A 13,627-nucleotide genomic window follows, 5' to 3' on the forward strand; every position below is an offset into this window, starting at 1 on the left:
TTCCTCTTCTTCAATATTGCAACCTGCTTGTTCCCCTGCTTGTCGCTCTGGCTCAGACGATGGTGGCAGTGGTGAGAAAGAGGAGCGGGAGATGCCCCTGCCGACTTGCTCACTGGCTGTCTGCCTGTCAAGGAAGCAAGTGGTCGCGATGGTGAGAAAGAGGAGGGGGAGCAAGCTGGTGACAACAGCAGGCAGAGGTAGACTCATTGAGGGAGGGGGCCCATGGAGGGTGCCTTGCCCAAGGGCCCTCCACAACGTGGAGCCAGCACTGGTTGCAGTTGGTTTGTGTGTGTGTTTTGGAACTTTTCTGTTCGCTTGTTGATAGCAGGGATGTATGGATTTTGTTAAGACCATTCCATCTGTGTTTTGCAGATTGTCAGGCATCTTTCGGTCTGTGGTTTGCTCATTGACAGAATTGGATTTTTTGTACAAGATTTCATTCATCTGCACATTTGCACTGGCGCTAATGTGCATTAGTGCAAGAGTGTACTTACGCAAGTGTGCATTTGCAGAAATTCCCCCCAGAAGTAAAAAAAAATCAACCCGCAAGTCCATGGAATCCACACGACTTGGAAAAAGCTGGCCCGCTGGTGTGAAGTAAAAACAAATCCATCAATCTTATCTCTGTCTTGCAAGATAATTGTGAAAGGTCATCTAAAGCTTTCTAAATTCAACAAGTCTAACAGAGGGCTTCATCTTCTTTAGTCTTGGTGAAACAAAAGCTGCCTTGGCTTTTGGTTCCCAATCTTATCTTTTTGTCTTGCCTTAGCTTTGATAACCTTGTTTAGATCAGCTTCTGTCTTACATACCTGGTTTGCAAAAAGTAACACAGATCGCCATTTGGGCCTATTACTACCATCAATTAATAATGGCAATGACTTAGAATTAATGGGAAGGTGTGGTTAAAGTATGACACCTATGCTATCTTGCAATCTGCAGTGTAACTTTTCCTGCCATGCCACCCCCTCATATCTCTCTATGTAAGTGGCACCCATTGAGCAACATGTAATTTTCAATGGCTTTTGCATCAGTTCTGATGTGACCTTTATGACAACATCTTTGTAGAGATTAAATACCGTTGGAAACAATTGGCTAGGTAAGTACCGAGGGATTAAAGCACAATGAATATACCTTGGATATGATGGACCTATTGTTGTGGATGATGGACATAGATTGTTGTTGTCATCTTGAATCTGTAGAATGTGATGTACACAATACGTTAAATTATACCTTGATTCAATTTGTAGGGTTTTATTTACCAGCAGAAGTTGGTTCTGTGAAGGGTAACTGTTTTGCTTATTTAATTGTGTTGACATTCTGAAAGCACCTAAACCCTTGGACTCTTCAAACTCTCCTAGTTCACATGATGGGGGGTGGGAGTGGGAAGCAATTGGCATTGTTTCCAAAAGGGACATTTACAGAAGCAGCCAGATCGAAGGAAAAAACAAACACACACCAGTTGCTCATGTTAGTTGAAATGTACCATGGCTTATCTTGCTATATCAGATGAATATGTATGTGGTGTGATATTCTGCATAGAAAATTCCACATTCTGTGACCAGAAAATTCAAATTTTGCTATTAAAAATTTATGCAAATCAGAGTACTATATATCTACTGATATGTGTGTTCTATTTTGTTTGTATATTGAGGAGTGGGGAGCAGAAGTTTTGAAGATCCCTTGTTCCTTTTTTCCAAGGTTTGGAGGGAGGAAAAGTACAAATGGGTGATCTCTTAGAGCTGTTTCCAGTGCTATTTGTGTTTTCCAAAAAGAAGTAAGGAAGCAACCAGAAAATGTCTGAAGATGTGTACTTACAATGTCTAAAAAGCCAGACAGTAATGCAAAATCCGTGTTCCATGCTCACATCTGACCATTCCGGTGTTACAAAGATGTGTGCCTTAGCCATTTTCCAGCTGCTTTCCTACTTCATGTTTATGAAATTTGAGTAAGAAGATATATCAAATTTGATCCCTGTTTGCATGCAGCTTTCGATTCTTGATGTGGTGAAGGTACTTATTCAATTTACTGACTTGAAGGATGGAAGGAAACCACAACTGGCAAAAATATAATAGCATTTTTTCTGTTCTATTTTAATCAATTATTACTCATCCCAAGCCTTTGGATTAGGGTGAGATGGAAATTTAGATAAATTAAACATCAAATTAGAAGGTTCCTCTTATCTTTTTTAAAATAAAAATTCTGATTCTCACAGATTAATGGAATCTATCTATTTCAGTTCAAATGGCCATTATTCTGCCTCCCTGCTCCCCCCTCCCCAGAGAGAACTCAGTGTATGTGTCAACTTTGGTTGAAATGTGTATGAGTTGAACTGGTCTTGTCAGTGATTGCACTGGTGTCTGAATGGGTCAGCACATTCCGAAGACTCCAAAAATGGACAGAATAAATGGGAGTTGATGATCTGGGTGCCAATGGAACCTTACACAAGAGTCATTTAACATTCAGTTTCATCTTAGGTTGACTTATAGTCAAACTGGTTTTTTTGTGTTTTATTTTGGAGGGTATGTGAAATAGTGGAAAGGTCATGTAAACTTTTCCCCAATATATATTTTACAGTTGATTCATGATTATATGTTTAGACCTCCCTTGAGAATTACCTTGTATTCTTCAAGGTTCTTTATGTTGATGGAAGTTACTAGACTTTGAAAAAACATTAGTCCATCTTGTTGGACTTAAGACCAAACTTGGAATGTCTTTGTTCTTTGCTTCAGCTTAGATCAAAGAAAATCATAATGTTTATATGAGGGTTTAATGAGGATATTTTCATTTTTTAAGTAGCACCAAGGAGGCAGGGTTATAATTTGTAACTGCAGCACCCTGCCCCCTGTACATTCATAGTCAACTGGAGAGGTGGTTTTAAAAAATCCAATTACTTCATTTTTAAAAAAAATCTTTTTTATTCTGGCTGTCCTCCAAGGACCTCAGGGCAGTTTACTGGGTTCTCCTCCACCAATTTAATCTTCAAACCAACCCCATGAAGTAGATTAGGCAGAGAGAGAGAGTTTTGCACAACACAGTAACCCACACTCAGTGGTTGAGTGTGGGTTGTTGTTGAACCATGTGTTTGTTGAACCGTGGGTTAGCGTGTTGTCTGAACTCAGGGCATTTTCCACAGGGTGGCTTGATAACCATGCAGTGTGTCTTATTTTTCTCGAACAAGCCACCTTGAGAACCCATGGTTTGTTGTTGGGTTGTTCAGTATGGTTAACAAACCACACTGCATGATTAACAAACCACCCTGCGGAAAATGTCCTGGGTTCAGACAACATGCTAACCCATGGTTCAACACCCCCCCGGTTCAACAACAACCCACACTAAACCACTGATTATTTTGTGAACAGCCCCTGACATAAGGTACCTAGCAAGCGTTGTGGATGAGAAGGGGTTTGAATCCAGTTTCCCTGGTCCTCTGTTACATTCAGATGCAATATATTGAAAAACCATTTTAGTTGACATATGAAAGCATAATTAAAATTATCCTAAGTGTATTCCAGTGGAAGATGGAGAAGAAAAAGAATTACAGGGCTCTTCTCTGGCATTGCTCTCCAAAAAGTCTGAAAGCTGATTCAGATACTGGTATGGTCCTCTCAAAGAACTGCAATATTCCAGACAGCATATGGGGAATGGATGTTTGAATATGCCCCCATATTAAAAGCTCCCCACATGTGGAAAGCTAACATGTCAACCAAAAGGCGTCTATCCTAGCCTTCTTGATATGAAATTTATGTTTGCAGGGAGCTTTTCACATTGGATCATTTTCAGACAGGTGATTCCTGCAGTCTCCTCTTATGAGGGTTCTACCATGTGCCAGTTTGCACAATTGGGTCAGCTATGGGTGTACACCTCTTGTTTAGATTTATTAAGCAGCATATGTGGTGGACTTTGTAGGGAACACTATAATGCACTCGAGTGCTAAAATTGTTGTGTGTGTGCATGCGCGTGCATGCGCGTGTGTGTAGATAGATAGATTGATAGACTGGGAAACCCTGGTTTACTGTACGCTAGCACATTGGGAAAATAAGCTGGTGCATGATTGGAGGACGGGAGGGGTGAGGTAGGACTGCTCAGCCCTGATGTTAATTTCCACTTTCTCATGGTTTATGAAGCTTGGACTATTCATTCCGAATTGGGCCTCTGTGTTCATATGGCTTAAAGCAGAATTTTTACTCCTGAACTTGGTCCAGATACAGTATAAAATTCTTGTATAGAGATTACATCTAATAATTTTGATGTCTTTTTTTTTTTTTTTTTAACGGCAGTGCCATATAGGGATGTGTGAGCCTACCCCTGTCCGGGTTCTCTGGGCGCCCACTCAGCTCCTGCTGCCGGTCCCCGGACCGTGCTCAAGCCCTTCCCATGCTTGGCGAGCAGCCTGCACTCACCCCAGCAGCCTTGGTGAGCTCCGTAGTTGCCATTTGTTGAAAAATAAAATAGCAATCACAAAAATGTGCATATTTGTGTATGTGCAAAATGCACATTTTTGCAAATGTGCATATGTGTGTGTGTAAAAATGTGCATTTTCACAAAATGTGCATTTTTGTGCATATGCAAATACACAAAAATTTGCAAAAATGCGCATTTTCGTGCATACTCAAGTATGTGCAATTTTGCGATTGCCGTTGTATGTATTTCTCAAAAAATGGCGACCGCGGAGCTTGACGAGGCCCCTGGGGTGAGTGTGGGCAGCTCAATGAGCACAGGCAGGGGGTGAGCGGGGGCAGGGGTTCAGCAAGCAGGGCTCAGGGGTGCTGGTGGGGGGGACTCCGCCGGATTCCCAGATGGAATCAGGTGCCCACGCCATCACTTGTGCCTTAACATATATTGAAGAGGAATGGAAACATCCTGGTGTTCACGTAACAAAAATCTCTCTTCTGCTTACCAACCTTTCGAGTGACCTGACCTAACATTGCCATGTGATAATATCAATTTTATTTATTTATTTTCTGTACTTTTAAACTGCCCAATAACCGCAGTTCCTGGGCTGTGTACATATTGATTGAAATGACAATCCACCATCAGTAAGTGATTTAGGGTACACTGCTATGCATGTTTAGGCAGGGAAACGTTCTTCAACTCCCAGTGTTCCCCTGCCAGCACAGCTGGGTGGGCCATGCTGGAAGTTGTAGGACTTTTTTCCTGTCTAAACATGCATAGCATTGTGCCCTTATAACATTAGTGGTCATTCTAGGGTGCTTTCCCAGCCACAAGAAATCTTGCAGCATCCTTCAAGTTGTTAATAATAAGGAGGTCACTTGTAATGTGATCTTGAAGAGTAAACATAGGTTTGGTGTAGGGTGTCCATGTGTCTTTCTTTAAAGAGGTCAGTCCTTTATTTGAAGGGCTGTCATAAGAACAGAAGAGCATACGAAGAGCCCTGCTGAATAGGACCAAGGGTCCATCTATTCCAGCATTCTGTTCACACAGTGGCCAACCAGCTGTCCACGGGAAACCCACAAGTAGGATCTAAGTGCAACAGCACCCTCCCCACTCATGTTTCTCAGCAGCTGGTGTACAGAGGCATACTGCCTCTGATACTGGTAGCATGTAGCTATCAGGACTAGTAGCCATTGATAGCCTTCTCCACCAGGAATTTGTCTAACCACTTGTTAAAGCCACCCAAATTGGTGGCCATCAGTATGTCTTGTGGCAGCGAATTCCATATTTTAACAATGTGCTGTCCGAGGCCAGTAAAGATAAAGAACTATAAGAAAGGAGAGCATGAGCCTTGAAGTTGTCCATCAACAGTTAGCGCCTGAACAGCAGACTGAGGAGGCACACCACACAGGTCACCTGGTCACAAGTCTTCCCCTCTGTAGCAAGAATGAGGTATTGTATTTCTATTTAAATTATAGCCATTGTTTCTAAATTTGCCCCATGCATATCAATCAGCATATGCCAATTATATGCAGATTTGTGTCCTCTTTTGTCTTCTTGTTGCCAATATGTAAATAGCTACCCTAGTTCTGTGGCAATGCCATTTTTAAATATAGCCTCAGAAGGGTTTTTCTCACCCAGGAACCATAGGATTGCCCTGTTATTTCCTGGTAAGTATGCACAGAATTCCAACCCTACCCATCACTATCTTTTAGGAGGATCAGAGCCAAAGATTCTGGGCCAAACCTAGGATTTCTCTCCCTCTTCTTAATGCAACTTTCAAATAGTATCTGCAGCTCCCCAAAACCCAATGAGTTCGGTAGTGCCATCGGGAGCATCTGGGTTAAAATAAATGGAGCAAAGAATAAAAGGAACATGGTGGTCGGAGTCTACTACTGGCCACCCAATCAAGGAGAAGACAAGGGTGAAACTTTTGAAAAGCAAATTGCCAATGTTTCAAGGAAGCAAGATATAGTAGTAATGGAGGACTTCAATTTCAATATTTCAAGGGCTTCAGTATTTCAATATTCCTTCAATATTTGTTGGGAGACAAATTCTGCAAAACATGGCCCTTCCAAGAAATTCCTGACTTGTGTTGCTAATAACGTCCTCCTACATAAAGTGGAGGAAGGAACTAGAGGATCATCTGTCCTTAACTTGATCCTAACCAACAGAGATGACTTAGTGGATAAAGTAGCAGTTAAGGGAACTCTGGGGGAAAGTGACCATGTTGTACTTGAGTTCTTGGTTCTAAAGGAAGCAAAAGCCAAGTGTAGCCAAACGCTCTGGATTTTAGGAAAGCCACTTTTAATAAACTCAGAACAACGAGAAAAGGAGTCCAAGATGGGTGGGAGCTTTTAAAAAAGGAAATTCTCAAGGCACAATTACAAACAATTCCAACAAGAAAAAGGGCGGAAGACACCAGAAGAAGCCAATGTGGCTTCACAAAAATCTTAGAGATGACCTGAAAACAAAAAAGCACACATATAGGAAGTGTAAGGAAGGCCAGTCTACAAAGGAAGAGTACAAACAGGTAGCACAGAATTGCAGGGATGGCATCAGGAAGGCTAAAGCTGAGAACGAGCTAAGGTTAGCAAGGGATGCTATGCTAAAAGCAACACAAAGGATTTTTCAGATATGTGCATAGTAAAAAACAAAAAGAAATGGTGGTTCAACCATTAAATAAGGATGGCAAAATGATAACAGATGACAAAGAAAAGGCAGAAGTGCTCAATTCCTACTTCAGCTCAGTCTTCTCCTGAAAGAGGGTCTATCAGCCCCCTGGCAAAGGCGAAGTACAGGCTGAAGGGGCAGAATTGCAGCTTGAGATCGATAGGCATATGTCAAGGAACACCTAATTACTCTGAATGAGTTCAAATCTCCAGGGCCTGATGAACTGTATCCTAGAGTAATAAAGGAACTGGCAGAAGAACTCTCAGAACCACTGTCTGTTCTCTTTAAGAAATCTAGGGATGGGGGAGAATTTCTCCCTGAAACTTTGGGGGGCCGAGTGCCAACGCATTCGGCCCCCCGAAATCAGTGGTGAAATTCTCCGCCCCCCCGCCCCCCCCGGGATGGGACTCACCTTTCATGAATGTCCCTCCCAGCGGCGGGTCCCGGCAGCGGTTCATCAGGTCTTCATCAGGGGCGGGGGCGGCATTACAAGGAAAGTTAAAAAAACAAACAAACCACCCCCGTGATAGGCTATGTAACGATTAATGTGGCCTATCAAGGCTAGATTTGCAAAGTCAGCTGTGATAGGCTACGTTAATCGTCACGTAGCCTATCACGGGTGACTTTGGAAAAAAAAAAAGCGCGTACGCAAATGGGGGCCCCATAGGGAGCCACCATTTGCGTTCCTTATTTGGTCCCTGTAGTCTACGTAAAGATTTACGTAGACTACGGCGAAAATAAGGGCAACGCCCTATGGGTGCCGCCATTTGCGTACATGCTTTTTTTTTTTTCAAAGTCACCCGTGATAGGCTACGTGACGATTAACGTAGCCTATCACGGCTGACTTTGCAAATCTAGCCGTGATAGGCCACGTTAATCATTACATAGCTAGGAGTGCACGAAAGCCACTTACCTGGTCTCGCAGCTTTTCGCGGTGGGGGGGAGGTGCTTCACTGCTCTCCCCGCGAAGTTCAGGCCGGGGGGGGAGGCTTCCCGCCTCGCCCGGCTGAAATTCAGGCCGGGGGGGAGGCTTCCCGCCTCGCCCGGCCGAAATTCAGGCCGGGGAGGAGGCGCCTCGGCCGGCCGCGAAATAAAAAGTAAAACAAAAACAAAAACGCCCCCGTGATAGGCTACGTGACGATTAACGTAGCCTATCACGGCTAGATCTGCAAAGTCAGCCATGATAGGCTATGTAAATCGTCACGTAGCCTATCACGGGTGACTTAAAAAAAAAAGCGTGTACGCAAATGGTGGCCCCCATAGGGAGCCGCCATTTGCATTCCTTATTTGGTCGCTGTAGTCTACGTAAATCTTTACGTAGACTACAGCGAAAATAAGGGCAACGCAAATAGTGTTGCCCTTATTTTCGCCGTAGTCTACGTAATCTTTACGTAGACTACAGCGACCAAATAAGGAACGTGAATGGTGGCTCCCTATGGGGGCCGCCATTAGCCGTACGTGCTTTTTTTTTTTTAAAGTCATCCGTGATAGGCTACGTGACGATTTACGTAGCCTATCACGGCTGACTTTGCAAATCTAGCCATGATAGGCTACGTTAATCGTCACGTAGCCTATCACGGGGGTGTTTTTTTTTTTTAGTTTTATTGGAATGGCGGCGGCCCCTGACGAAGACCCGACGAACCGCCGCCGGGACCCGCTGCCGGGAGGGACATTCGGGAAAGGTAAGTCCTGTCCCGGGGGGCATGCGGGGGGCGGGGGGGTACGGAGAATTTCTCCCCAAAACTTTTTCAGGGGGCTGAACACGTTGGCGCTCGGCCCCCCGAAATTTCGGGGAGAAATTCTCCGCCATCCCTATGTAATGTAGCCTATCACGGGGGTGGTGTTTTTTGGGTTTTTTTTCGCGGCCGGGTAGACGGGGCGCTTCTACCTGGCCTGACTTTCGCCGGCGAGGGATGGGGCGCCTCCCGCCCGGCCTGAATTTCGGGAAGACACCCCCCCCTCGAATGAACTTCGGGGGGAGAAGCGAAGTGCCTCCCCCCCACCGCAAAAAAAGCTGCGGGACAAGGTAAGTCCCTTTCATACATCCCTAAAGAAATCATGGAGGACAGGTGAAGTGCCAGATGACTGGAGGAGGGCTAATGTTGTCTCTATCTTCAAAACGGGCAAAAAGGAGGAACCTGGGAACTACAGACCAGTCAGTATGACATCAATCTCCGGGAAAATTCTGGAGCAGATTATAAAGCTGTAAGCACCTTGAAAACAATGCAGTGATTACTCGAAGCCAACATGGATTTGTCAAGAACAAATTCTGCCAGACCTCATGGTGATGTGATCTCATTTTTTGATCACGTAGCCTCCCTTATGGACTGTGGGAATGCTGTGAACATAATATACCTCGACTTCAGCAAAGCTTTCGACAAAGTGCCCCATGATATCCTGATAAGTAAACTAGCTAAAATGGGCTAGATGAAACAACGATCTTGTGGATCCACAGTTGGCTACAGAATCGGACTCAAAGAGTGCTTTTCAATGGGACCTTCTCAAACTGGGGAGAGGTAACGAACGGGGTACCGCAGGGCTTAGTCCTGGGCCCAGTGCTCTTCAACATTTTTATGAATGACTTGGAGGGGCAGGTGCATGGAGTGCTGATCAACTTTGCAGGTGACACAAATTGGGCAGAATAGCTAATACCCTGGAAGACAGAAACAAAATTCAAAGTGATCTTGATAGGCTGGAGTGTTGGACAGAAAACAACAGAATGACATTTAATAGGGATAAATGCCAGGTTCTGCACCTTGGAAAAAGAAACCAAATGCACAGTTACAAGATCGGGGATACTTGGCTCAACAATACTACAAGCAAGAAGGATCTTGGAATTGTTGTCGATCACAAGCTGGATATGAGCCAACAATATGATGTGGCTGCAAAAAAGGCAAATGGTATTTTGAGCTGCATTAATAGAAGCATAGCTTCCAAATCCCGGGAAGTACTAGTTCCCCTCTACCCAGCACTGGTTAGGCCTCATCTGGAGTACTGTGTCCAGTTCTAGGCACCACACTTGAAGAAGGATGCAGACAAATTGGAGAGGGTTCAGAGGAGGGCAACGAAGATGATCGGGGGACTGGAAACAAAGCCCTATGAGGAGAGACTGAAAGAACTGGGCATGTTTAGCCTCGAGAAGAGAAGCTGAGGGGAGATATGATAGTGCTGTTCAAGTACTTGAAAGGTTGTCACAAAGAAGGCCAGGATCTCTTCTCGATCATCCCAGAGTGCAGGACACGGAAGAATGGGCTCAAATTACAGGAAGCCAGATTCTGGCTGAACATCAGGGAAAACTTCCTGACTGTAGAGCAATACAACAGTGGAACCAATTACCTGGGGAGGTAGTGGGCTCTCGGAGGCATTCAAGATGAAACTGGACAGCCATCTGTCAGGGATGCTTTGGCATGGGTTCCTGCATTGAACAGGGGGTTGGACTCGATGGTCTTATAGGCCCCTTCCAACCCTACTATTCTATGATTCTATGACATTCAACTGGAATTAATAGGACTCTGTACATATTTTCAGGTATTCGGACATAGGACTTCTAATTACTAAACTGTGGTTGAACAAGTAGGCTGAACCAGCCCTCTCAGTTTGTCTTCCAGATTCCAAATTGCTAGCCCTAATTACTAAAAAGATGGATGTGGATATACAGCATTTGTGCAAATGGGGTTTGGCAGCAGTTCATCTTTGGAAGTGGGATACCATCTTCCCTTTCCTCCCTTCTCAGTGTGGTCTTCCTAGCAAAATTAGCTACCGACCAGTTGCTGACCAATGAACCTCTGAAGAACAGTGTATTTGTGCAAGCAATCACATATCAGGCAACAATATACTCACCAGCTGGGTTCACTTTGGCTGAAAATTCAATAGAGCCATGGGCAAAGGTACATGGAAAACAGGAATTAATTGAGAAAAATGTTTTTGTTTTTTGCTTTGTAAGGTTATTTACCATAGCTAAGAGTGGGAGAGGTAAGTCAATTAACAAAGCCGTTGTTTGAGCAATGTATTTCCCACTTTAACAAATATTGAATGAATGCCCCTCTCCTTTCCCTCCCCACAACCAAAAAAAAAGAACAGTTGGCAAAGTCAGAGAGAGAGAGAGAGAGAGAGAGAGAGACCTGAGTTAGTTTATCTGATTTCCGTCAGGTACACAACATTCTGGAGTACAGCCCACTGGCAAAGACATGTGGAGCATTATCCTCAGAAGCATTAGGAATGTTCTCTGCTCGATTTGGCGCCAATGATCGAGGTCTGCTTGTTAGCTGAAGTTCACACAGACTGCTTGCCAGGCCTGCCCAGAATACTGTCTCCTCTGACTTCCTGTGGTCTTGCATAATATTTCCTCACTGCTTGTTATAACTGTGTGCATTTGGTCCGGCTGTTCTGCTGTTAACATGGCACATGTCTCAAACTCTTGGCCAAGTAGGCCGGCTTACCTGAGAAGCCCCAGTGAGTCACTCAGGGTGACACTGTTAGGTGACATTGCTCATGCAGATATGGCAGCAGTTTGAGGCTTTCTGAGTCAGACATTGTAAAATCGGTAGGCCGTGTTTCTAGCCATAGAGCCATGTATTTTAAGCCCAATACAAGGTTGAACCCATGAAGGGTCAAAAGCCAACCACAAAGGTTATCTGATATGCAAAACATGGAAGGTTTTAATTCTGTATTACTATAATTCCACCCTCAGCACATATATATAGCTAAGCAAATATTTTGCACAGTGGGGTGCGTGGGGTGTGGAGGAAATCAAAGCTTTTGAAAAGCACTAAAGTAAACATGGAAACTACTGATTCCTCAACAGTCCATGACAAGTTGGACCTGTAACAAAATGCAGTGTGTCCTCCCTCCTAACAGGAATGCTCCTGTTCGGGCTTCCAGCTAGCCGTTCTAGTCCATTCTCAGTCATCTTTGGGCTTGTTTTGGTTGTTGTTGTTGTTGTTGTTGTTGTTGTTGCCCCCCTTCAATTTTTTAAACTTTTTTTTTTTTGTAGTCCTGCAAATTTTGGGATTCCCCTCCGCATGTCAATACCTCTGTGGCTTCTCAATGGCTCTGTTTTGGCTCCATTTCTGTTGGCACTTACCACCTGAGTTTCACTATTAGAGGGAGTGATTACAATCTAACAAGCACTTCTCATACTTCAATTCTATTTTAGTTTAGTTTTAGTTTCATTTATTATTTGTATCCCTCTTTTCTATTGCAATAATAATAATCAAAACAGCCCATTGAATCCAGTGGGCTTTGAGCAGCCTAACAGGGCAGGATTCACAGCCCAGTTCTATGCATGTTTGCTCAAAAGTAAGTCCCGAGGAGTTCAATGGGGCTTTCTCTCTGTTAAGAGTTCTTTTCCAAATTTTGTAATGGAGTTCTCTAATTAAAAAATTCCTACAAAAAGGTATATATTAGTGAAAATAATGTTCAAAATATATTCTATTAGGAAAATTAAGAGCATAAAAACATAAGAGCCATGCTGGCTCAGACCAAGGTCCATCTAGTCCAGCATTCTGTTCACACAGTGGCCAGCCAGGAAACCCACAAGCAGGACATGAGTAAAACAGCACCCTTCTTCCCATGTTCCCTGTGTATGGCCCAATTGGTGTATATAGGCATACTGCTTGCAAAAAATTCCTTTCAAAAATGTGTATATTAGGCAACATTATTTACCCTAAATTCATGTATTAGGAGAGATGTGCACAAGAATTTTCATGCAAACTTTTTGGAAACATTTTCAAAATTCGGGATGAACCAAACTTAAAAATTGGGAAAATGAGAAGCTGTGAGAAATCAAAATAGACAGATTTGTCCATTCCATTTATTTATTTATTTATTTATGTATTTATTTATTTATTTATAAAACTTAATCAACATGTATTTATTATTTTTATATTTAAAACTGTCATTTAGCTTTACAGCCTAATCAACTGCATGTTTACTCAAAAGTTAGCCCAACTGAGCCAAGGGTGGCTTGCTCTCAACTATGTGTATAGAATCGTAACCTTAGCTTATATTTAGGTTTCTGCTTGGTGTAGATTGCCTTAATATCGTGGTTTTGTTTTTACAGTTCTCATAAAACTGCCTTGAGGGCACTATAGGGTCATAAGGTGGGTTAAATGTTTTTAAAATGCCAACAAAAATCCCCCCACCCCCCAGCTTGCCAGTACCCACACACGATATCCTTAGACTCGTTACATCAAAACATTTTGGTTATTAGCCTGGTTGAGAGCTTTGAGGACTGCATCATATCTGCTGTTAGAACTGCAGTGCTAGTTTGCGGTGTGCAGTTCAACTTGGATTGCTCTTAAATCTACACAGTGCCGAATGTAGCATTATCCTAGTGTAAGTGATGTGCTAATGGCGGCTAACCAGGACAGGTGGATCAAGGTGTTCTGTCTCTAAGCATCGCCTCAGAAGCTGACAGGGATAGATGAATCTCTCAGTTTTGCTTTCTCCCACATTCATTTTTTTTAATCTCAAGTTCTTTCCATCTCAGATACAAAGAAATTTGCAAATTTTGATAAATTCCTATCAACAACAAACTGAAAGAAATTCTCACCCATGTGCA

The 13,627-nt window shown here is 43.3% G+C and overlaps 1 protein-coding gene across 4 annotated transcripts in view; it reads left to right on the forward strand.

Moving 5' to 3' along the window:
• EPAS1 (endothelial PAS domain protein 1) overlaps positions 1 to 13,627 on the forward strand; it is a 202,220-nt gene that overhangs the window by 25,973 nt on the left and 162,620 nt on the right. The window lies entirely within an intron of this gene.

This window comes from Heloderma suspectum, chromosome 1 (assembly GCF_057233095.1).
Source record: "Heloderma suspectum isolate Gila_16-S chromosome 1, 16-S_ref, whole genome shotgun sequence".
NCBI lineage: Eukaryota > Metazoa > Chordata > Lepidosauria > Squamata > Helodermatidae > Heloderma > Heloderma suspectum.